Here is a 27,799-nt window from a genome sequence, read left to right on the forward strand (position 1 = left end):
CTCTTGACCTTGGGACCATCATTCTTCGCAAGCTTTAGCTGTCTTTCCATTCTCCATTCTTCAACATCTCTCTCTTCTTGTTCTCCTTGTGGTGTTCTTTCTTCACCCACTTCTTCTTCTTCTTCTTGGTCACTCACATCTCCTATAACAACTCCTCTTCTCTGATTTGTCTCAACTGCATCAAGTCTATCTTGAAGGATATCTATCAACTCCCTCATCTCCCTCATCTCTCTTGCATGATTCTCCTTCAACTCACTCATCTCTCTAGCAACTGGGTTTTCTTTTGGAGGCATCCTTACTTCTCTTCACTTGATCCTTTCCCTCTTCTAGACCAACCTTTTCTTTGATACCAATTTGATGTAAAGGTAAGGGGGTTTTGTGTAATGATCTCAATACAAAAGGAGAAGAGTCATATACACCATCCTACTAGACACCCTTGGATGCACCACTAGGCTTATATTTTTGGGATAACTCATATGGCTTGAATCACCATCAAGAGAACAATGTAACAATGTATCTATTTTGTTTGATTCAGGAGCTACTGACTCCTTTATATCTCCATTGGTTGTGGAGCATTGTGGGCTAGTGGCAACTAGACAGGGTGTCAGTTGGGAAGTGGAATTAGCTTCAGGGGCTAGAGTGTTAGTGGAATTAGAGGTTAGGGCATGCCAGCTGCAGATTGGCAAGACCACCACTTGGATCTTACGGAATCGTACTTGGCATGGATTGGCTTTATGCCCACAGAGCCAAGATGGGTTGCCACTTGAAAAAGATTGAGTGTGAGGATGATCATGGTTCACCCATAGTTATCACCAAGATTCAGAGGCCCGTGTCTCTTCACATGATCTCCACAATGTAGCTTAAGCAGAGCATGCAGAAGGGATGTCAGCTTTTTGCTATCACTATCAGTGACAGAGGAGAAGAGGAGGAAAAAGAAACATCGCTCGATGACCATCCTATCCTTAAGGGATATTCAGATGTATTTCCTTCAGAGTTACCAGGAATGCCTCCCCGTAGAGAGATTGATTTTCATATAGACCTAGTACCTGGAGCCGAGCCAGTTTCCAGAGCACCTTATAGGATGACCACAAATGAGCTAAATGAACTTAAAATACAGCTTGAGGAACTCCTTGAGAAGGGTCATATTCATCCTAGCGTATCCCCTTGGGGTGCACCAGTCATCTTCGTTAAGAAGAAGGATGGATCTATCTGATTATGTATGGATTATCGACAGCTAAATAAAGTAACCATCAAGAACCGATATCCTTTGCCCAAAATTGATGATTTATTCGACCAACTTCAGGGTGCCAAAGTCTTTTCCAAAATAGATCTGAAGTTAGGATACCGTCAGTTGAGAATAGTGGAAAGTGATATCCACAAGACCGCATTTCACACTAGATATGGTCGCTATGAGTTTACCATAGTCCCATTCGGACTTACGAATGCCCTAGCAGTTTTTATGAGCCTCATGAATGGGGTGTTCCGTACCTTTCTGGACCATTTTTTTATTGTGTTCCTCGATGATATACTGATATATTCTCGGAATGAGAAGGAGCATGAGGAGCACTTGAAGCAGGTATTGCAGTGTTTGTAGGATAACTAGTTGTTTGGCAGCCTATCAAAGTGTTCTTTCTTTCGGTTTGAGGTCAAGTACCTTGGACACATTATTTCCGGTGATGGGATCTTAGTTGACCCATCAAAGATTAGGGCTATTATGGATTGGCCAGCACCTACCAGTGTGACAGAGGTCAGGAGTTTCATGGGCTTAGCAGGGTATTACTGATGTTTTGTCGAGGGATTCTCCAGAGTCGCACACCCTATTACTTCTCTTCAGCGTAAAGGGAAGAAATTTGAATGGACAGAGAAGTGCGAGAAGGCCTTTCAGGAACTCAAGAAGGCACTTACTAGCGCGCCTATCCTTGTTGTACCAGATCCTATAGATGACTTCATGGTTTGTATAGATGCTTCTCTAGAGGGTTTAGGGGTAGTTCTTATGCAGGATGGTAGGGCCATAGCTTTCGAGTCTAGGAAACTTAAGACTCATGAACTTAATTATCCCACTCACGACCTTGAGCTCTCAGTAGTAGTGCATGCAGTTGTGAGGTGGAGACACTTCCTTCTAGGTCATCACTTCAAGTTGCATTCAGATCATCAGAGTCTTCAGTACATCTTCACTCAGCCGAACCTTAATGCACGTCAGAGGAGATGGATGGAGTTCTTGTGCGAATATGATTTTGATGTTCACTACATCAAAGGAAAGGAAAATGTAGTTGCAGATGCCTTGAGTAGGAGATGTCACAAGGTTTACACCATATCTATGGGCACGGATTTGAGAGACCGTATACTACAACACTTTCCAGAGGATGGATGGTATGCGGAGGTTGGTCAGGTAATACGATCTCAGGTTACTCTAGAAGGGAAATATGTGGATTATTCTTTGGAGTCCGATGGACTGTTACGCCACAGAGGGTGCATTTATGTACCTTCCTCCGGAGGATTGTGAGAGTTCATTGTCATGGAGGCTCATAGAGCTCCTTATGCAGCGCATCCTGGGGTTAAAAAGTTGCATGCTGACTTGAGGCAGTTGTATCATTGGCCAAGAATGCGGCAGCTCATTGCTGAGATAGTAGCTCGATGCCTCGAGTGTCAGAGAGTAAAGGCGGAGCACCGCCATCCAGGTGGGTTGCTCCAGTCTCATGCTATACCAGAGTGGAAGTGGGATACTATATCCATGGATTTCATCATTGGTCTTCCTATGTCTTCTCGTCGCCATGATGCTATCTTGGTGACAGTTGACAAGTTGACCAAAGTAGCTCACTTTTCACCAGTCCGTACTACATTCACAGCTCCAGTAGTAGCATAGGTGTTCTTGCAGGACATTGTTAGACTTCATGGCATGCCCCGCAAGATTATTTCTGACAGGGATTCTCTATTCACTTCTTCCTTTTGGAAGTCATTACAAGCAGCTATGGTCACTAAGCTCAATTTCAGTACAGCCTATCACCCGGAGACAGATGGTCAGACAGAGAGGGTCAATCAGGTGTTAGAGGATATGCTTCGCATGTACATCATGGATCATCAGACCCAGTGGGAGGAGTATCTTCCCTTAGTGGAGTTTACCTATAACAATGGGCATCACACTTCTTTGGGGATGCCACCCTATTAGGCATTATACGGCAGGCCTTGCAAGACGCCCTTGAGTTGGGATTGCATAGAGGATAGAGTTGCTATTGGTCCTGAGATAGTTCAGGATATGGAACAATAGGTGGATTTGATTAGGTAGTGTCTCAGAGAGGCTCAGGATAGATAGAAGAAATATGTTGATGCAAAGAGGATAGATCGTAGCTACTTGGTTGGAGACAGAGTTTTCTTGAGAGTGCGATCGCATAAGAGTCCAATCCGTTACGGAAAGGGTTCTAAGCTCGCACCTCGCTTTGTAGGACCTTTTGAGATTCTTGAGAGGATAGGCCTAGTTGCCTACCGTTTAGCATTGCCACCTAGCCTGTCACGCATCCACGATGTGTTTCATGTATCAGTTTTGAGAAAATATATCTATGATGAGTCTCACATTTTAGATTGGGATGCCTTGCAGGTGGAGTCAGACAGGCAGCTAGCTTTGGAGCCCATTCGCATTTTGGCACGCCGGACATTGGCCCTTCGAGGTCAAGAGCTGGACCAGGTTAGGGTCCATTGGGATTGTTATGATGAGGTTACGGCTTCATGGGAGGATGCAGCACGTATGAGATCAGAGTACCCCCACCTCTTTGATGAACTCTAGGAGGAAGTTCATGCCTAGAGGGGGAGGGTGTGAGGCCTCACCTCAACTCAGTTTGACATTCAGTGGATTTTATATTTAGACTATTATGGATACTTTATTTTGATGCATTTTGAGACTTAGAACTTATATGATTTCAGGATTTGGATAACATTGCTATGTTTTGATGATTTACTTATATGCTTTATGAGATAGAACACTACATGATTGTTAGATAGGATGATATTGCAAAGATAGATGTTGTTATTAAATTTGCAGGACTCTACTATGATAATAGAACTATGATGTATGGTTAAGTTTATGTGGATTGGGATGAAATTGCTTATGTGAAATTGCTTGATAAAAGATGTATTTAATCTGTGCAGATGAAAATTGTATGCAAGTGATGATGTGTATTGTTATTCCTTTGAATTATATTATATGTGGATATTTGGAAGTACTAATGTGTAAATTGAGATGCGCAGGAAAATTACCATGTGACCATGGAAAATTACGGAGAACCAAACCTAGACTTATGTATGTTCGTAAGCCAGGGGTTGTCTATTTGGAGAGACAACACCTCGTTTGTGTTGTATTTTTATTTATAACAGTATATGCTGCATGAGTGTTAAGTGTTATTTAAATTTAATGTGTAAAAACCACAAGAGACGATTTCATGTTTTAATTTGTAAAAGTGTTTTATTTGTGTCACTTGACACATGTGTGGATTTAAGTTTAAATGTTTTATTTTTGTCTCTTGGTGGGAAAGTGTTCAGCTATAGTTTTTTTTTCATATAATATAACGTGTTGTCATAAATACCTTGGGAAAGGAATCTTTGGAGAGGTCAACATATGTTTGACCCGAAAATAAACTTTAGGGGGGTTTAAAATGGGTTAAATGAACACCTAGGGGTAGTTTAATAGGGTTTCCTAAAGCCCATAAGGTATACCTAGGGGTTAGGGATAATTTTAGGCAAGTTTCTACTTTTAAGTGACCTTTTTGACACTTTAAAAATTGGTTTTTTTTGAGTTGTGCAAAAATTGAAAATTAGAAGTTTAAATCTAATTGAGATTTTTCCTATTCGAATGGGAGTCTTTTTCCCATTCTGCTTTACTTTCCTTTTTGGTTTTTAGAAACTTGAGAGAACTTAGAGAATGAGCTTCTTAAGCAAGAAATTGTGAATTTGAGGGTAATCACCGACTCTCCATTTTTGGAGACAAGAGAATTTTTGAAAAGAAAAGAATAGTTTGGAATAGAAAATTTGACTAAGGGTAGAAGAAGAAGATCCGTGGATTGGGCAGCTCTTCCTAAAATATTATACTACCATTGGGCAGATTAAGGTTGGTTTGATTATTCTTTAAAATGTCTATTTTCTTGTATGTGTTTGAGAGTATGATTGGTGTAATAAATCTGTGTTCTTGAATGTCTTGTTTTTAGAATTTCATTTGGAATTTTTGCATTATGTTTTGTTGTGTTTTGGGAGTTTTCTCAAGACCTCTTACTCTTGGGAGAGAGGAGGATGTTGTGGGTGGTAGCAGTGACAACCCTCGAGTGAGAGACTCTCGTTTGAGAGCGATCACAAGGGATCTTTGTGTGACCCTTGCTGCATGGCCTGTTTGTGCAATGGGGGTCATAAGGAGGGATATAAGGCTAGAATGCCTTTGGGGGGCATAAGGAAAAAGGGGTTGAGATTTTTGATGTATTTATTGTACCATGAGGTGGCTACTTATTTTTCCATACTTGCAGTTCTCCTCAGGGTATTGGTCCACTACCACCCTTAAAAAGGTCATCACCAAAGTGTGGTGCTATGTAGCCAAGTTGGGAGTGTGTCTGAATATCTGTGTGTGTATTTTTGTCTTCTATGTGTTTGCATGTTTGTTACCCGTCTAGGGCTTGGTTCTCTGAGCTCGGGGGTGGCTACCAGTTAGCCTAGGCTGGGAGGTGAGCTCTCCATGGCCATATTTGTGTTCTATTATGCAGGAATGCTAGGATAAAAGAATAGGAAAAGTGAGAGGTTGGAGAAGATTATTGTTGAAGAGATTTAAATTCATTTACAGTTATTAGTTTTAAATTTGATAGGAGAAATATACCCTCATTCGTTGGAAGGAGAGGCAAGTTGTAATTTTGAAAATAGACATGAGATTTGTTATTGTAGTTAAATAAAGAAACATCCTATTTTTTTTTGCAGAATATTGTTAGAGTTGTAGCTAGATATGCTTCTATTTTCTATGTTTAAAAAAAGGAAGAGGATTGCTTTTGGTTGCATGCAATAGTTTTTTTTTGTAATATAAAAAAAAATAAAAAATAGTTTTGTTTAAATCTGAGTGCTTCTTTTTAGCTGAGAATCTATCTCCATTCTAATTGTAGAAAAAAAAAAATGATTTGTATTTGCTGTTAGCTTTTAAATAAATAAATAAAAAACGAGAATGTATAGTTAGTTGTTGTATTAGTTGTGAATTCAATGTATGTATTTATTGCAGAAAAGTATAATGCTTTCCTAAAATAGCATTTCTTAAGTTAAAAAAAAATAAAATAAATCTTAGAAGTCTGTTTCCTGCATACCCATAGATTACAATATATAGATTACAATATAGTTCTGGTAATATATATATATCCATTAAAACAGACTTAATCCATATTTCCTTCCCTACAATCGTATATCAAAATCTTTCATGATTACGATGTTAGTTTAAGAAAAAGAATTAAAACTATTAGTCATAAATAAATATATATATCTATATACATTTAGAAATCATGGGTATATTTATATATATTTTTATATAAAACATGCCATATAAATACCCTGCAAAACAAATGAAAATGTGAGCCTTAGTTTATTTACCATATATATATATAAATTTAGCATAATGAGTTACTTTGTTACTTTGTTTCTATTGAATTTTTTTTTGCATGTAATATTAACATTGGGAAATATATATATATATATATATATATATATATATATATATATATATATATATATATATATATATATATATATATATATATAATTTTAAAAAAAACATAAAAAAAAAAAACCAAAAAAAAGGGTAGGGTCGAGCACTGTGCATCGCACAGTGAACGGCAGCAAGCCACGCACTGTGCAATGCACAGTGGCCGATGGAGCCGCACACTTTGCAATGCACAGTGGACGGCGGTGCTTTACACTGTGCAGTGCACAATGGACGACAGGGCCGCACACTATGCATTGCACAGTGGGCGGCCATGGCCGAGCCGCCGCCATGGAAACCCCCGCCTCTCCTTGAATTCGCCTCTTCGCCGTTAACCCTCTCTTAGTTCGGCCCTGCAACGCAGGGTTGAACAAAACAAAAAAAAATATATCAAACCCTAGCTCGGGTAATAAAATAAAATAAACTGTTTAACTCTTGTTTTATAAATAAATAAAAAAAATCCCTAATTAGGGATTACATGAAAATTATTTTTAAAGTTGTGGAAAAATTTATATTTAAAATTAGTTAGGGTTTTCAATTTAGATAGACGTGGGAGTTTTAATTCCAATTAATTTTTTTTTTGAATTAACTATTTGTAAAGCCTTGATTAAATAGAAAGGGAAATTAATTCCTTGAAAACTAAATTTGACTTTGGAAAGATAATTTTCCTCATTGAATAATGTCATTAAGAAATTAATTTGACACTTTAATCCATTAAATTAATTAATGATTTAAAATGAAATTTAGACAATATGGCTTTATTGGAGATCAATTTTTTTATCTACGTCTACCATTTAAATGAGTTTAATAAATTAAACAAACAACTATATTTGATGAGAAAATAAATTATAACATTTAGTTTTCCGCAAATAAATTTTAATTAAGTTTCGATACTTAGTTAGTATCAGAGTTAATTCGATTTTTGTTATGGCCAACATGTTAACACATGTCGTGATAGCGAACCTTGATTAAATAGAAAGGGAAATTAATTCCTTGAAAACTAAATTTGACTTTGGAAAGATAATTTTCCTCATTGAATAATGTCATTAAGAATTAATTTGACACTTTAATCCATTAAATTAATTAATGATTTAAAATGAAATTTAGACAATATGGCTTTATTGGAGATCAATTTTTTTATCTACGTCTACCATTTAAATGAGTTTAATAAATTAAACAAACGACTATATTTGATGAGAAAATAAATTATAACATTTAGTTTTCCGCAAATAAATTTTAATTAAGTTTCGATACTTAGTTAGTATCAGAGTTAGTTCGATTTTTGTTATGGCCAACATGTTAACACATGTCGTGATAGCGAACTTTGTTAATTAACTAGTTGTTACAAAAAAAAAATCATTCCGTTTTTGCCCTAATTTTTGGGCATGACATTAATAGGGTTCACCCCAAGGTGTTGGATCTCAACTATGCCACACTTCCAAAAGATTTGCAGACTACTGGGTTATACAATGAGGATTGATAACTATAGCTGGCCAAGGGCAATACCAATGCAAACTTCTTGAAACCTCTTTGTCCTGACTTGGAGTACATTACACAAGACTAAGAACCAATTTTATAGGCTTACAACATCTAACTCTCGATTAGGGATTTGGCCTTTAGACATGTTGTAGTAGTAAAGATAAATTGTGACAGTCAAAACACTTAGGATAGTCATCAATGCTCAGTTCAATCCTCCATGTTATGATTTTTAAACACTTTTATAAGGTGTATAATGTCCTCCCAGTCCTTCATCTTGTTGGTTATTAGAGTTGTTGGAATATGTTGTTGTCATTGATGTCAGCATATTCATGTGTTGCAGAGAGTTGGTTTGGTGATTTGTTGCAGATGTGTTGATGCAATTTATTAGGTTTTGAGATGCTTATCTCTAGTTGATTCAGTATGATTTTCATGATACTATAAGGTTATTTGGTTGAGTTGTGTGATCTGGTGTGATGGTTGGTTTTTCTATTGGTTTGGTATTGCAAAGTTGTGATTTCTGGATCGGTTTGCTTCAGAATGATGATATCTTGTGTTGTGGATTTTGGAGAATGTTTGGGATGTTCATGTGTGTTTCCAAATTGGATGGTTCATGATTTAGAACTTTGCAAGAGTATCTTAGAGTTTGTTAGTTGGTGTTCTTGAGCTCCGGTGATGATGTTAATGATGATTCTTATTAGCCAAGTTGTTGCGGTGATTGTAGTGGAATTCATGTTACTTGTTGATTTTCTTTGATTGTGTCCTATGTATTTTGGTGGTCCGTGTTGATCGTGGTGCGTGTTATTGAATATTTTATTGGTTTGGTGGTATTCTTTGTGTTATGTGACATATTCGATGGTGTAGCATGTTACAAATGATCTTGGCAATTTATTTGGTGGTGTAGCATGTTACAAATGATCTTGGCAATTTATTTGGTGGTGTAGCATGTTCAAGGATTTGATTTGGGTCCATGCTATGTCCTTTCGGACATTGTATTGGTCCAATAATGGATTTATGTATCATGTGGAGTAATTTTGTAATTAGGTCTTATGTGTTGAGCCGACCTTATGGTTAAGGTTGATGATTTGGATAAATAGGTGTTGTAATCATGTAAGTTGTGTGGTTGTGGTTGTGTTTATGATATGAGAGTATATTGTATGTGAGAACAAGAGAATCTATCATTCAGAAGTGTGGAAGAGAAAATAAGTGTTGTGCAAATAATGTGCTTAACCAGAACTGTAATCAAGAATTTGGATATGCTATTCTTTCAGTTTGTGTAATATGGATTGTTGTCCAATTTTTGTAAGGCAATGAGCCTTCCCAGGGTTGTATCCCTTTCTTGTTTTGAGCAGTGATCTCTAGGAAGTGTGCTCGAATGTAGGTGCATTCCCCATTGTAATATTTTCACATACTACTGTAGAGTATCATCTTATTGTGGGTAGGTTCCCACTGTGGTTTTTCCCCTAATCGTGTTTGCCCCTTCCAAAATCTATGTGTTATGTGTGTTGTTGATGTGGTGATTATCTATGCTATTGATGTTCATGATCAGATCTATATTTAAGGTTAAATTGGTTTATATTTGGTGAAAAATGATTCACCCCCACCTGTCAGTTTTCATGTTGCTTTACTGCCAACACATCTATCACCATACACAAAACAAATCGTTTACTTTGTCTTACAAGGCAAATTTTCCCACTTCACTGGTTTATTTATGATTGTCACATACATTGCCTTGGGGAAGTCATGACATTTAGGTGTTTGGTCATCAAAATGGTCTACAACACCTTGGAACAGGTTTGCAAAATCCCTACACTCATTTCACTTCCCTCTCCTAACTCAAAAAAGTTTGACCTTCCACTTATACCTTCAAATTCACCCCTCACTATTTCATCAGTCTGATACATCATAAATATCAGACTAATAGTCAACCACAACACATGCCACCTTGACCTTGGAGCCCTGCACACATGGAATATGAAATATAACCTTATAATACATCTTCCCACCTATTTTGGTGATTTTTCATTGGTGGGAAGCAAAATTATTCATTTATTTCTCCTCTTGGTAAACCCTAGGGAGGGTTTTTGCAGTTTTTACAAAAATGAGTATATCTTATTCAATTCAAAATGCATTTCACTAATAAAAAAAGGCAAAATGAACTAGATTCACTGCTATTTCATATCTCAAATGAAAACAAGAAATATTTTACAGTGAATAAAAAGAAAGAACAACCTGCAACGTTTTAGAATGCACATGAACTACACTTTCATTAAGCAAAATCTCTAAAATTCAACTTCCAACCCTTGGATGGTGTGTAACAAGACTATTTATGCCCATCCAATTGGGTTACATCCATTGATCACCCAAAACCTAACTTATAAGAACCTATTCAAAAAGTTATTACAAAAATACAAAAGTTGTCATGACAACAATGACAATTTTTGACAATTTTTACATATTTAAACCAATGGACCTCAAACTTGCACAAATGGTTCCAAATGAACAAAAATGGCCCAAAATGGCCTTATTGACTTGAAACAACACAAAAAGAGACCAAAACCCAAATTTGACCCTTATGAGCAGGAGGGTGCTCCTAGGATGCTCCTGCATCACAATTGAATGAGGAGACAAGGATAAAAACCATTTTAAATATTTTTCTCTTAAAGTACAAGTGAATAATTTTTCCATGAGTCTATGGTCATGTGAAAATTCACTACACAAAGTTTGAAATATTTTTACATGATTTTGGGGTCACCTTCTCCATTGCATTTGTCCAAATGATGAACCTCAATATTTTGTGGGACATGAGTACGAAGGATTTCATGGGAACATGGGCTAGAGATATCACATGTAGGAAGATTGAATTTGGATTGAGATATGGAAGACAATTTTTGTTGTAAAGATGAAACATTTTGGAGCTCAAATTATTTATAGTGGCTTAGATGGATGAATTAGAGTGGGAAATGCTGGATTGTGATGGAGGTGTAACATTATGATAGTGAAGTGGAACATTATCATAGGTGGGTAAAGGATATGGTTGGGAGACTAGTTGAAGGAGGTATGTAGGAGTGTTGATTGAGAGGATTTACCCCATTACTAATGCTTGTAGCATTAATATTTTGTGTAGAGGTAGCCATGATGGAATATGTACATGTAGGCACATTAGGTAAAGGTGTGGAGACAAAAGGATTGTCATGCCCAAACTTTTGGGCAAGAACGGGATAATGTTTTTTTTTTTAAATCACCACTTAATAACATTAAAATACTAATATGAAATGCACTTAACAAGTTTCATCTTAACTATGTTTGAGTTAACTTAAACCATTGACTTAAGTAAACGTAAATTACTTTAAATTAAATGCAGAAAACTAGAAAACTAAAAAGGATTATTTATTACCTCATCAATTTTAGTCAATAGATTAATTAAAACACAACTCTCTAAAATAATTGGCGAAGGTATTATTAATCTTTAGTAATCAATAAATGCTTTAAGGAACTAATTAAATTAGTCCTAGCACTTTGTTTATAATATCGAAAATTTATTTTAAGTCAATTAAATTCCTAAAGAATATTTACCTATTAAGTTTAAATCTCAGATTAAAACTCCAAAATAATAATAATATAATTTGAACATCATTTTAAAAAAAATAATTTTTTTTATCCTTATGGTTATCAGACAATTATTTGCCCATATGTTTATTAAAGCATATATAATTTATAAACTCTTAATAAATTATATAACCTAAAATTTGTCTTAATCTTTTATAACTTAAACTTTATATATATATATATATATATATATATATATATATATATATATATATATATATATATATATATATATATATACCCTTTATTATAAGTTATCCATGCAAACGCTAAATTTTATTATTATAAAACTAAACCCTTTTAATATTTTTAAACACATCTTCATTTTATTCACCCTAGTCTGGGGCTAGGGTTTTATTTTTTCTTCTCATTTTTTTGTTGCAGGGTGGACATGGAAGAGTAGCGACGCTTTTTTTAAGAGGCAGTGGGGGTGCTGGGCCCCGCCCACTATGTGTCCACATAGTGGCGAGCCGCGAGCTGCCCACTGTGTGCCCCCCCCTCGAAACCCTTTCTTTTTTTAAAAAAAAAATTTGTTTTATGTAAGAAATTTTTTTGTTTATTTATTTTATAATGTATATATATATTTTGCTAATTTTGTCATGCCAAAATATAGATAATATATATTTTTAAAATTTATCTTATATATATATATATTGCATGTATAACCATTTTGTAAATATTTAAATGAAGTAATTATATATATATATATATATATATATATATATATATATATATATATATATATATATATATATATATATATATATATTTGAAACTCAGGCTGATTCTCAACTATGAAAAAATACTGATAATGTATATTTTTTTTTTGAAACTGCTAAAATAGATTGTTTACAATATTCTGAATTAAATCAATGTTTTTTTTTTAAAACAATATTTTAATTTTCATAAACCAGAGATAGACTAATTTCCTTAGATTTATTTTCTGTAATAAATGATGGACTGTAATAAAAATAAATTTAAGTAACAACTATAGATTATGAAATTATTTAAAACAAATAGTCTATTTAACTCCTAGATTTTATTTTCTGCAAATAAGCAAATGATAGAATTTAATAATTTTAACAGTAACTATATAAATGATAGAATTCAATTAATTTAGCAGCAACTAGATAAATGTGTTATTATTTAAATCTAATTTAGAGGTATGCATAGGAAATAAATAGATTCTTTTATTTTTCAGAATTTACATGCAAAATAAACTTAAACTTTTGTTATCAAAGTAACATGCACGTAGTTATTTAAAATTTCAAGAACAATTCAAAACGTAAGCTCAACATCAATAATTCATTTTGCAACCAATTAATACTTTAATAAAAATAATGTATTTCCCTGAAGTATATTTAAAATACATTATAGTCAACTTTACAACTGGATCTCACATTTCTATTAAATGAGGATCTCTAAAAAAAAAAAACATAAGATACATTTCCTCTCAAAAATAGATACACATAGTTCCCCTTTACATTGCTGCATCTTAAAACCATAAATTTTCCATTCCCAAATCTTTTCTGAAAACAATTAAAACTTGCAACTTCTACTTGTCCTTTTCCTTTCTTCCAACAACCTGCAAATAAATAATAAGCTATGACCATGGAGTGCTCACCTCCCAACCTAGCCTAACTATTAGCCACCCCCAAGCTTGGAGAACCAAGCCCTAGACAGGTTACACACATGCAAACACAATAAACATAGAAAAAACAATCACATACACATTCCCAACCCAGGCTACACTGCACCACACATTGTGATGTCTTTTCAAGGGTGGTAGTGGACCAAGTACCTAATAGTTCTGATACTTAATATACGTACAGATCCAATAGCCAACAAGATGAGAGGGGGGGGGTGAATCATACAAACTTAATCTTCCATAAAAACATCAGATTCAACCTTGGTAACATATATTTCAGTAATATAACCAAAACTGTTAAACATGCAAACTCAAAAGCATATGAACATCATAAACCTCATAACACCAGATTTAACGTGGAAACCCAAATAGGGAAAAACCACTGTGGGATTTCAGACCCACTAAGAAATATACTCTTCTAGAGTATGCTCGGTTAAAAGCAAATCCTGTTAAAGATTACAAACACATTGCTAGATGTGACCCGGTTAAGGGATTTCCCTCAGATCTGTTAGGATCTTCACCTTGTTAGAAGTGACCTTGTTAAAGGATTTCAAACACTCAATCAGAATGTCACCTTGCTAGAGGGTTTTACAAATAAGACTGTTAAGTCCACTCGGTTAAGAGATTTTCTGTCACTTTCACAAAATAACAGTAATAAAATCTATTTGCAACTTCACATCTAAAATGCTAAAGAAGATTCTTATTTGTTCAATACAATCTAGACATAGAACTAATCTTGTCTATCTACTAGGCTTCTATACTCTGTTATTCAAATAGGTCTTCAAGCTTCTGTGCTCGGTAATCACTATGTAGCATCCCTGTGCATACACTTGCCTGCATACATTGTTTATCAACAGTTTCCTATTTATAAACAATTAGGTGACCGCTTAATCTCCTTGATCACATTTCCCATGATCAATCATAGCCATCAAATCTTCAATCTTGTCTAGGTTCAATGCATCTTTCGATTTGAAAATGTTTTACCCTACTTTGGAACTTGCATATTAGTCTTGGAACTTGTGCTAGGGTATTGCGGTTCAATCTGAGCTGTAGATCTTCATGTCAACTTTTCATTGCCTTAGATTCGTTAACAAATTTCATTCACGGCTCACCAATCATTGATCAGTTCTAGCTCATCAGCTTCCTTCATTAAATAATGCATGTAAACATTTAATGCATTTTGTTATAGCTCGGTTACAACTTGGTAACAACTCAGTGAATACTAAACTTCACTCGGTAGACATTCTGCCTTCATTTACCGATAGCGATAACCTTAGGGTTTACAGACTAGGTTCTTTGCTTGATAACATAGTATAGTATTAACCTTTACATTTTACAACATATGTATGATATTAAAACAATCTAAACATCATGATCTCATCATTGTCTGACTTGGTACTAGTTGCCCATTGAATACCTTATTCATCCCCTTATTCATCATATTCTTTCTTGTGTCTTTTACAGACATCTTTATAATCTTCATATCATACTTCTCAAGATATGGCAACATCATACTAAATTAGAAAATCAATTTCTTGACATCAATGACAAAATAATAATATCAAGACAGTAAGCATCTTTAATCAGTTATATCCATAATCATCAACAACCTTCTCAATATCCTTATGAAATGTCAACAATCTTTCATTGTCTGTTATAATGCAATATTGCCAACAGTACCCTGAGGAGACTACAAGTATGGTAAAACACAAAGCCACCTCATGGAAAATCAAATACATCATAAGTATAACAACTCCACATCCTTATGCCCCCCAAGGAATTCATGCCTTATTTCCCTCCTTATGACCCCCAAATGCATAAACAAGCCATGCAGCAAGGGTCACATAAATATCCCTTGTGATCACTCTCATAACGAGAGCCTCTCACTCAAGGGCTGTCAAAATTCTACCACCCACAAGACCATCCTCTCTCCCAAGAGTAGGAGGCCTTGGCTACTCCCAAAGCACATAAAATGCATACAATAAGTAAAACATACAACACAAATAATTTTCCAAGGAAAACATACAAGAAACTAGCCTTTTTACACAAGCAATTCTTTTCTACATAACCTGCAATATGAAAAACATTACAAGAAAAGTTAAACCAACCTTCAAACTACCCAAAGGTATGCTAGATTAGTTGAGGATGAGCAACCCAATTCCACAAAACCTTGTTTCTCTACACTTAGTCAAATTCCTATACAAAAAACCTATTCTCCTTTTCTCAAATTTCCTTGTCTCCAAAAATGGAGAGTGGGTGATTACCCACAAAATCTCACATTCTTGCCTAAGAAGACCTCAGTGAGAGTTCTCACTGGTTTCTAAAATTGAAAAAGGAAAAGTCAGAAAAAGATCCAAAAGGATCTCTCATCAAAAAGGAAAGTTAACAACTTAGGTGATGCCTTCTAATTTTCAATTTTCGCTCAACTTAGGAAACCCACTTTTTAGGGTGTCTAAATGTTCATATGGGAGTTGAAACATGCCTAAAATTACTCCTAACCCTTAGGTATACCTTATGGGCTTTAGGAAACACTCATAAACTACCCCTAGGTGTCCATGTAACCCCTTTCAAACCCCTCTGAAGTTAATTTTAGGGTCAAATTTAAGTTGACCACCCCAAAGATTCTCTTCCCAAGTCAATTATGGAATCACATTAAATTAATTGAAAAAGCTATGGTTAAACAACTCCCTCCAAGAGACAATTTAAAACACAAAACACAAATCGATCGCATGTGTCAAGTGACACAATAAAAATACTTTTACAAAATTACACTTGAAATTTTGTCTCTTGTTGGATTTACACAAATTAACAAAATTTAATTTAACATTCATGCAACAATCACTTTCACGAATAAAATAAGATACAAATGGGGTGTTGTCTCTCCAAATAGACAAACCCTGGTTTTACGAACGTACATAGGTCTAGGTTTGGTTCTCCATAATATTTCCATGGTCACATGGATAATTTTCCCGCGCATCTCAATTACACATTAGTAATTCCAAATAACCTCATATAATATAAAACACATGAATAAGAATACACATCAAACACTCTGCATAAAATATACATTTGAACAAATCAGTACATCTTACATCCAATTAAATCCACATAAGCAATTATCATAATCCTCATAATTTTAATCCATATATAAAACATACATCCTATTTCTATCATCATAGTGAAGTCCTGCAAATCCAATAATAACATATATCATCTCGAATTTATCCTATTTTGGAATCATATAGAGTTCTATATCATAACGCATATAATGAAGCATCAACATACATCAATGTTATCCAAATCATGAAATCTTATAAGTTCTAAATCCATAATGCATAAAAATGTACACTTCAAGGTGAAATGATTCCGTAACCTGGTTCAATTACTTTTCTCACCAATCTATCTATCTAACATAGCCCATCCTATTGAATTATAGCATTTATTAATAGGGTCAAACATGGTCAACTAAGTTAATCAAAGCTTGGTTGGGGAGGGCCTTACAAGGATCAACTTGATTTGTAGGATGTGGATGAGAATGCACTTCAACACAACTTTTCATTGACATAACACTATCATCCATAATATGAGAAATACTATGCAACACATTCACACATTGTTCATCAATTTAAATAAATCTACCTAAAACCTTAATCAAATGGATTGGCTCTGCATCCAAATGTTCTTGACTCATAAATTATTGAAAACATTCCGATCTCTTGTCAAGCTTCCCCAATTGTTCAAAAGTCACTTAGGTTGAAGAGTCATCCTCATCATGAGAAGCAGGAAGGGAATGGTTCTCCACAATGCTAGGCATGTCTTTTTTAGGTAAAAAAGATTTACCCAAGATCCTAGAGAATAAATTAGTCAACTTAGCCTCAACACCCTTAGTATTTAAGCTTTGGGAATCCATAAGTCTATAACTTATCTCACCACGATATTGGATTCGAGAAAAAGGGTAATGAAGCTCGTACACAAAGAGGGAAAAGATAATGAAATATATTTGCATGCACAATTCCTCTTATACATTTGATAATGAAAACAATTATAGAAAAATAAATGATTAAACAATGTAATTTTCCAATACAATGATCAATTAACCATTTAATTAAGAACAATAAGCTATAGAGATGATAGATTTGAACAATTAATACTTCTAAATATGAAAATGTTATACAATAAAAATCAAATCTAAGTATATAAATTAAAAATTATGCAATGCACTTGTTGAGTTCACCAAAATGGAATGATGGGGAATGGGGTTCACTCTTATAAACATGTAAACTAGGAATCAAACCCATTCACAACAACATCACAATAAGGTTAATGTACCAATAGGCCCAACTTCAGATCTACTGAAGGAATTGGGCACAATATTGAACACTACCTTTTTTTTTTGAGTTATTACATTCAGATAAGATAAAATGATTAAATGCAGGAACTGTTGGTATTTTGGATATGTTGATATGGTTTTGTCATTGATGTCAACACTTTTCAACACTTGAGAAACACTTGGAGATCTTTGGTTATGTTCACCGGCATGTTCAGTGACTTATGCACAGTCACCGGTATTTGGTTAACCGACAGGTTATATTGTTCAATGACACTAAGGATGATCTGTTATTTTCTAGAGACTACTTGGTTATGTCAAAGACATCATTTGGACACTTGGCATTTGTGATTTGCTCATTGGTCTAATCGAGTTTGCATATTCGCTGTTACCGACAAATAGGTCCAGGATATGCACCGACAAGATTATTTATTCTAGATCAGCACAACACGCCATGGAGATGATTTATTATTATTTTAAATGCATTGAGCTGACATCAAGCATCACATATTGATTCATTTGTAATTGATTTTATTGTAATATCTTAGTGAGTCGACCTACACATTTGGTCTTAGGTTTTGGTATAAATGTAAGATCTCATTTATGAGATTATGTGGTAGAGTGTGGAAAAGGATTGTAATAAGGTATATGTAAATGTAAGAAGAGCTATACATGCAGACATCATTCAAGATTGAAGGAAGGTTTGAAGAAGGAAAATCAGAGCCTAACCGGTATTGAATCCAGCATATGAAGATGCTATTTTGAGCAGTACATTATCATTGGATTTAACCATCCAATTGTAGTCAGTGTGACTCCCATTTTGTGATTGAGCAGTGAGCTCTAGGCAATTGGCCTTTCTGCATGTGCAGACTCCATATTGTACACACATGCTATCTACAGTAGTATCATCTGATTGTGGGTAAGGTTTCTCACCATGGTTTTTCCCCTTACAGGGTTTCCACATACAAATAACTGTGTTATGTATGTTATTTGTCTTTTTGTTTCATGCATTAAACTTTATCGGTGTTGCAATTAACTATTAAACTGTCTATCAACATTAAAGTTTGGTTTACCGACATTAAGCATTAAGCTTGGTTAAGTTTGTTTTGGTTTGTATTTATTGGACAACTGATTCAACCCCTCTCTCAGTTGCCTCTGGGACCTAACAGGAACTAGGGATAAAGATGCAAAATTGAGAGTAATTAGCACAAATAGAAAGTTTTCAGAATGGATATGTAGAATTTGAGTATAGATCTAAAAATGAGAGTCACAGAGGAACCTATGTCTACAATTTGAGTCTAAAAGTGCTAAACTATATAGCTAGGCAACCTAGTCTTGTAGGTGTTTGATGTGGATATGAGGAACAAATTCAAAATTAGGATGTCACTCTGAGTATCTTCATAAAATTTCATCAAAAAAGTGTTAGACACTCTAGCTAAGATACAACATTTGAGGTTTTTCATTTCTTCAAAATCAAGTTCGCTTTGTCTCATCTTGTACTCTATGAATCTATCTTCCTTCTCTTCTAAAAGAGAGGAAAAATGGTGTTGGGTTGATAAGGGTTTGCCTAGGTCAAACTCTAAGTTTGGAACTAACCCTTTTATGATGAATGGAATAGAAAAGTGAGCTTACCCTTGCGGGGTTGAGGCTAGATCTAGAAATAAATGTTGAATTGAAATCTTCTTTGTCTTGATTTATCCATTAAAAGGTTGATGATGCCAATTTGAACTCATGCATGTATTTATATAGAATTGATCATGGATGCCATCTTGAATGCTTGAACTTTAAATATTTGACCTTTCCTTCAATGCTCTAATAATTCTTGATTGCTTGATCAATTGAAATTAAATTTCTCTTGAGGAATAATAATTGAGATATGAAAGATGTTTCAAACGAGGGGATAAGACTTGCTTTTATACCTAACCTTATGAAACCTGTTGAAAATTACTAAGAAGTCCAACATCAAAAATCATTTCCCACTCAACTTTTTTTTTACTATTATAGGATTCAAATCTTGGTCCTTTTGACTTGGACTATGGTTCCTAGTGCACTAGTCTACAAGGACAAGGGTGCTAGGTACCCCAGTCCAATCCATCTGGGCTGACAAAAGGTCCAAAAGTCAAAACAAAGAACATAGATTGCAAATTTGGCACTAGTGTGAGTAGAATTAGGCATAATCATACCATAAAAGGCAATAATGCTAAATTGAGGTCCAAGTGAGTATGAAATTGTATTGAGCAAACAATTTATGGCACTACAACATGCTTGCAAAGAGGAAGTGTGGCTATATATAGTTTACTTAGGTATTGGTTTTATTTTTTAAAACATGGGTATTAGATATGATAGTTAGAGTGCATTTTATTTGTCTAAGAACACTATGTATATCATGCTCATTTTAAACACATTGATATAGAATACCATTATATTTAAAATATAGTAAAGGGTAGACATGTAATGGTAAAAAATGTAGACTCTTTGTTAAATATTGTGGATTCAATCGCTAATATAACAAGTTTAGAGAAATTGTGTTAGTGTAGTGAGGATACGAGCCTTGCCTCTCCAAACACTTGATTCATTTTATTTTGTTCCTTATCATACAATTGAATTGTATATATTAAGTGGGATAATATTAGGACAATATGTGATATTCACCTTGTAATCTTCTTAGAGTCTTGTAATTTATTTATTTAATAGTTGATTAATTATACATATTTTTAAGGATCATAGAGAGAGCCAAGTTGGACATCCACATGAGGTTATTAGTTATTAGTTATTAATTATTGTTCTCTAGGTTACTTGGAGAATGTATAAGGGGTATAATCAAGGAGAAAGTATTATAGGGCATCATTGGCCACTTGGCATTAAATTGAAGGGAATACATCACTCTTTATGGTGTTGTAGGAGGTGTAAGAATAATCTCCAATTATGTGTAGTAAGTTGGGTATCTTTTCTAGGCTTGGGGAGTATTTATTCTCTTCTAGTAGGTTATTTTTATCCTCTAGTGAAGTTAGAAAACCAAGTTCATGATAATATTCTTGAAGCTTATAGAAAGATAATTTTGACTTTCAAAAGAATGACATTAGGTATCTTTTGTGTATAATTGACTTGGCTCATGGTTTGAGTCAATTGTATTAGAAACCAATTATGGTTTCTTGATTACATTTTCCTATATATTGGATCCATGTGTGTTGGATACTGTGGTGTTGTCATTAATGTCAACCCTTAGTATTGTGGAGATTATTTGAAAGTGTTGTCATTGATGTCTCTTGTGTAGTTATGTGTTTAACACCCAGTAGAAATGAGAGGGGGGGATTGAATTAGTTTGAAACTGTAGGGTCATAAAATTGCGACCCTAGCAATTTTTGACTGCATTAGGGTCCTCATGAATGTGAAATCCTCTAGCCTGGTCAGAGACCAGAGACTGCTCAACCCTTAGAATTTGCTTCTCCCTTAGCCTTCGCACCACCCTGTCTGCACTCTGCCCTGGAGAAAGGGGTAGGTCAGGGGTGTGGCACCCCTGTCCCCCCTAGGATAGGGACATGGCACACATGTCCTCCCAGGATAGGGGTGTGGCTCCCCTATCCCTACCCTATTTTAGGGCAAGACCTTTCCTAGAGAATGCATTGTAGGTTGTGCAGTGAGCGGGAAACTTCCCTGAAGTCAGCCTGTGATGAAAATTGGTCTCATCAACCCTAATTGACATGTATTTAAGTTGCATTTGCCCTATCATTTGGGTAAGTAGAAAGTTGGTCAACCCGACGTCTTGCATGCTTTCCTTTGAACAACATTGCATATTTTTCATTTGCAAGTTTAATTTTTTTGCAAACTTAGTGGTTAAATCATTAAAAACCCTAGTTTTTAAAATTAAAATTGATGTTGTGATTTAAAAAAATTGCTTGTGGTTATCTTAGATCTGAAAATTGTTTTGTTTTTCAAATTCAATTTCCTCATTGTCTTGTTCAATTTGCAAATCAAATTTACAAAATTCTTTGGTTACTTGTTAAAACCCTAATTTTCAAAAATCATCTTGAACTTGTGCAAAAATTGGATTTGCATTTAATTTTCAGATTTTTGATTGTTCTCAGACTTGTTTTCATTCTTAAAATTCAAAATTTTAATTTCCCTCCTTTTTCCCAAAATTCAAAATTTAAAATTAAGTGGTTAGGTCATAAAACCCTAATTTTTAAATTTAATTGGATTTTGTGCAAATTTCAAATAAATTTCATTCACATTTAGATTTCTAAACATTTTCCAAGGTGTCCCTATCCATTAGGTTTGACCTTTTTCAAATTTGCTATTCAATTCCTCTTTTTTCTTCAAAACCCCAATAGGGTCCTATTTTTACATTTGCGCCTTCATTTCGCCCATTTAGAGGTTGTAAAATTCATTAATTTTTTGGTCGGACCATGTGCGTTCCCACTACGGTCCTCAAATTTTTCCCAAAATTTTGGGAGACTGTTATGATAGTATTTAATATCCTAAATCCAAAAGATTGACTGATTTTTTCAATTTTTAATCCCTCTAGAATCGGAAATACCTCCAAAATTCAACATTTCAAATTTCAAGATTTTTTTTAAAATTAAGAGGTTAATTATAGTTTGCCCTGATTTTAAAATTCCAACTTCCTTTCATTTTTGGAAATTCTGTCATCCTCTTCCCCCAACAAAGTTCAAATTGTGTAATCATTATTTTCTTAAATTTTGCATTAATCATTTTTGTAAGCTTTGTTTCAAAATTCAAAATTCAAATTTTCCCTCTAGTGCATGAGTTTTACCACTATTAGTCCTATCCTATCCCCGTTAGACGAAGCATTAGAATTAAGGCTTCCCAAGGTTTAATTATCGAGGAGATGGGCTGGATTCTTTAATGAGGATCATGTCCCTATTCACCCCATTGATGAATCCCATGATGAAGAAGAAGCTTTAACTAGGGTTTCTATAGATCAACTTTCCACATTGGACAATCAATTTGATAACTTTCAACAATGGATGTCCCAAGAATACCCTAATAGTGAAGCTCTTCCATTAATTGAAGGCCTTAAACACATGATTCAAAGTGATAAGAATGGGATTGATATATTGCATGACATTGCACATATTGTTGATTCTAATGCCATGCCTATCAAGATTTGTGCCGAAACCGTAGGTTATTCACAACCTTCAACACAAGTCAATCCTTCCATTCCTTTGACTACTCTTATGACTATTATTCCTACATTTACCTCCAACATCATGACTACATCAAATCAAAATGTCATCCCTACAACCATTGATTATGGGGGCAATCCCTCTTCTTCATTTAATCCTTCATCTTTCCCTATGTCTTCCATAAGTATTCCTATTATTCTTGAACCAATCAATGTGACACAAGGGGGAAATTCCTTCAACAACTTTATTCCTCCTTTGAGTGTCCCTTTTTCTAACCAATCATCAACTATTCCTACTTATCATAATATCCCACCACCTTATTCTTAGTCCATGCCTTCTTTCAATAACATCACACCACCTTCTCAATCAACTATTTCTAACATCAATTCTTCTACCGAAGTGACAATTAACAATATTTCTCAAACCGTGTCTTCTTTATAACAACAAATTGCTTCTATGAGTCAATCCAGGTTTAGTGCGCCCACCTTTGATGTCATGAGATTACTTTCTCTTGATATTGTTAAAGTTGTGCCACCTAAACATGTTGAGATCCCTAAATTAGAACTCTATAATGGAAAAGGTGATCCTCTTACACATGTCAAAACATTTCAAACCTTGTGTACCGATTTTGCTTATGATCAAAGACTGCTTGCAAAATTGTTTATAATAACACTAAGAGATAAGGATTTACAATGGTATTTCTCTTTTCCTTCTTATTCTATCACCTCCTTTCAACAACTAGCAAATGCTTTCATCCAACAATTTCAAAACAACATTGGTCCTAAAATCACTTTGTTTGATTTAATGCATTGTAAACAAGGTGTTAAAGAAAAAAGTGATTGATTTCATTGGTAGATATAAGCATTTGTGTGCTCAAATTTCTTTTCATGTACTTGATAATGATATTCAACAAATTTTCATTTCTAATTTACAGAAAGATATCAAGGAAAAGCTTCTTTTGTCTGAGTTTACTTTCTTGTAGCAGTTGTGTGCAACACTCCACAATTATCAACTGCCTGTGAGTGAAATGGAGCAATCCACTCCTATGGCTCTGAGTGATAAGGGGGAGAGTGTTCAACAACCATTTGAGAAGTTAAAACCAACAAAAAGCTTCATCAAGTTCAATGATACAATCAACAACCACAATGTGAATGCTACAATAGGTGTGCCTTCTATTTCTAAATTTTTCCAAAGAGAAAGACAATTTACTTCTTTGAATGAATATTTACACAGTATTATGTCTCAGTTGTTGCACATAAATATTATCAAAATTCCTCCTATAAATCCAGTTGATCCTTCTAAACTTGCATCCCCTTATTTTGATAACAATTCATTTTGTCAATTTCATCACCAGCTTGGTCATGGTACTGAGAAATGTTTTGTATTGAAGAATAAGATTCAAAACTTGATTGATAATAATAATATATCTATTGCAGGTGTGAATGATAAAGGGAATAAATTAGTAGCTCCTCCTAATCAAAATCTTAAGATTTTCACTGATCCCTTGCCTTCTCCTACCTCTAATGTTATTGAGATTGTGCCTAATTCTTTCTCTTCTAAAGAATTCACCTCTATGGCTCCAAACTTGGTTAATATGGTAGAAACACAAGATTTGCATAAGGATCCTTGTATTAAATTTGACCTTAGCAAGATCATTAGAGCACCAAATGGCCCTTTATACATAGTTGTGAGGTTAAGGATATCCTTGTTGGTATTTTGGTTTGGTTTTGTCACTGATGTCAACACTTACTAACACTTATCAACTTTGGCACTTTGGAGAATCAACAACATTCACCGGCAAGCAAATGACTTATGCTAGGTCACCAGTATCTGGTACACCGGTAGGATATAATTATCACTGACACATGGAAGGGCATGGAAAACAATTGGTTATGTTGAAGACATCATGTGGACACCTTGTCTTGGAGATTTGTTTATTGGTATATTCATAATTGCATATTTGCTGTTATTGGCAAATAGGTCTAGGTTATACACCGATAGGTTTATCTTTTCCAGATCAGCATGGCACGCTATGGAGATGATTTATTATTGTTGTAAATGCATTAAGCCGACATGTTGAATCGATTATTGCATCATGCATTAATTTATTTGTAAATTGATTTTATTGTAAAATCTCTTATAGCCGACCTACTAAAATTGGTCCTAGGTTATGATATAAATGTAAGATCTTATTTGTAAGATGAGTGGAGGAATGCAAAGAAGAATTGTGTAAAGGTATATGCAAGATTAAGCAGAGCTATACACGCAGACATCATTTGAAGGTGAAGCAAGGTTTTTGTGAAAGCATATCAGAACTACACTAGTACTGAATCCAACATATGAAGATGCTATTTTGAGTAGTACATCCTTATTGGATTTAACCATCCAATTGTAGTTAGTGTGACTCCTATTTTGTGTTTGAGCAGTGAGCTCTAGGTGCTTGGCCTTTCTGCATGTGCAGACCCTATTTGTATACACTTACTATCTGCAGTAGTAACATTTGATTGTGGGTAATTTTCCCACCTTGGTTTTTCCCCTTAAAGGGTTTCCACATACAAATATTGGTGTTATGTGTTGCGGATGACTTTGTCTTTTTATTTCATGCATTAATCTTTACCGGTATTGCAATTATCTGATAAAACTGTTCATGGGTATAAAAGACTGGTTCACCGATATTAAGAAGTAAGTTGGTTAAGTTGTTTTGTTTTGAATTTATTTGACAACTGATTCACCCCCCCCCCTCTCATTTGTCTCCAGGACCTAACAATTGGTATCAGAGCCTAGTCCTCTTTTGCAAAAGTTTAACAGCTTGAGGAGATCCAATGACTACTAACTATTTCAGGAAGGACAGTCCTAAACTTGATGGAACCAGCTATGGCATATGGAAGATCACAATGGAGACACATTTAAATTGCATTGGAAAGTACATCTAGGATGTTACAGAGAATGGCTATACTGCTCCTACTCAAAGCCAACCTAATCCACCCAACTTGACTAAAGATGAAGAAAATGACTGCAAAGCAAGAGAAGCACTTTTGAGCGCATTAACAGATCAACAAATCATGGGATTATCAGACAGATCAACTGCTAAATCTATTTGGGATCATCTAGAAACACTGAATGAAGGAGATTCAACAGTCAAAATTGCAAAGCTTGAAAGATTCCGGGTGAGGTATGAAATTCTAAAAAATGGAAGAAGATGAAAGGATTTCTGCTTTTATGGAAAGAGTAAATGAAATTATTTTGGGTATTAAATGTTGTGGAGGAACCTTAAGTGAAGATGAAATTGTTTCAAAAGTTTTAAGAGGATTGCCACTGGCATACAAAATGAAGGTCACTACTATAAATGATTTAAGAACAATGCCTAATAAATCAGTAACTAGAGATACATTGATTGATAAACTTTCAGCATTTGAAATTGAGGAATTTAGTCCTGTTGCTACTATAAAGATGGATTTAGCCTTTAAAGCATCAACATCATCTACATCATTTGACAAATCTGATTGGAAAGCCTTTTATGCAAGAGAACTTGAAGAAAGCAGGAAAGAAAATGAAGAACTTGAAGAACTTGAAGCACTATTTGCAAGAAAAATGCCTAAAGGTCCAGTTGGAAGTAAGTATGAAGGTAAAGAACCCTTTAAATGTTTTAACTATAATAAGATTGGTCACATGGCTTCAAGATGCCTTGATAGACATGCAAGACTAAGAAAAGAAGCTAGAAGAACATACAAACCTAACCCTGAATATCAAAGATACAGATTTAAAAAGAATAAAGACAAATCTTGTTATCTTGCTGATGAAGGAGTGATTGATGATTTTGATGAGGATCCGACAGACAATGGATAGGTTTTTGTTGCTATAATAGAAGATCAACCAACACCTATAGTCCAACCGATAGAGCAGGCCTTGGCAAATAAAATTGAAGTAAAGGATGAATGGATCATTGATTCAAGATGCTCACATAATATGATAGGAGATAAAGGTAAATTCTTGAACTTTCAAGAATATAATGGAGGTCTAGTGAGATTTGGAGATGATAAAGCTTGTCTGATCAAAGGTAAAGGTACAATATCTCTTGATGGTAAGCATAATACTAACAATGTTTACTATGTTGAAGGTTTAAAGCATAATCTTTTGAGTGTTGGTCAATTAGTTGAGAAAGGATTTCAGTTACAATTCAAAAATGGAAAATGCAAAATCATGAATAGAACTAGTTTAGAAATTGCAACCGAAAATCAAACTAGAGGAAATACCTTTCATTTGAATAACACTGAAAAGACATGCTTGATTTCACATATTGATGAAAGTTGGCTATGGCATAAGAGACTTTGTCATGTAAACTTTGTTTGCATGGTGAAAATCAGTACTACTAAGGCAGTTAGAGATTTACCTAAAATTGTCAAACCTCACAATACAGTATGTAAGGAATGTCAATTTTGAAAACAAGTTAGAACTACCTTTAAAAGCATTCTAGAAAAATCCAATAATTCTCTTGACTTAATTCATACTAACTTATGTGGTCCAGCTAGAACCAAAAGCTTGCAAGGTGATAGATATTTCATGCTAATCATTGATGATTATTCTAGAATGTGTTGGGTTACTTTTCTAAGAGAAAAATCAGAAGCACTTGGTGAGTTCAAACTGTTCAAAGCAATGGTAGAAAATGAAACTGGTAAGAAAATCAAATGTCTAATATCAAATCAAGGAAGAGAATTTACATCTAAGGAATTTTATGCATTCTGTGAAGTGAATGGAATCAGAAGACAACTATCAGCACCTCAGATACCACAACAAAATGGAGTTGTTGAAAGGAAAAATAGAACCATCTTGGATGCAACTATAAGTATGTTATCAGAAGCAAATCTACCACATGTATATTGGAGAGA

This window comes from Cryptomeria japonica, chromosome 3 (assembly GCF_030272615.1).
Source record: "Cryptomeria japonica chromosome 3, Sugi_1.0, whole genome shotgun sequence".
Lineage (NCBI taxonomy): Eukaryota > Viridiplantae > Streptophyta > Pinopsida > Cupressales > Cupressaceae > Cryptomeria > Cryptomeria japonica.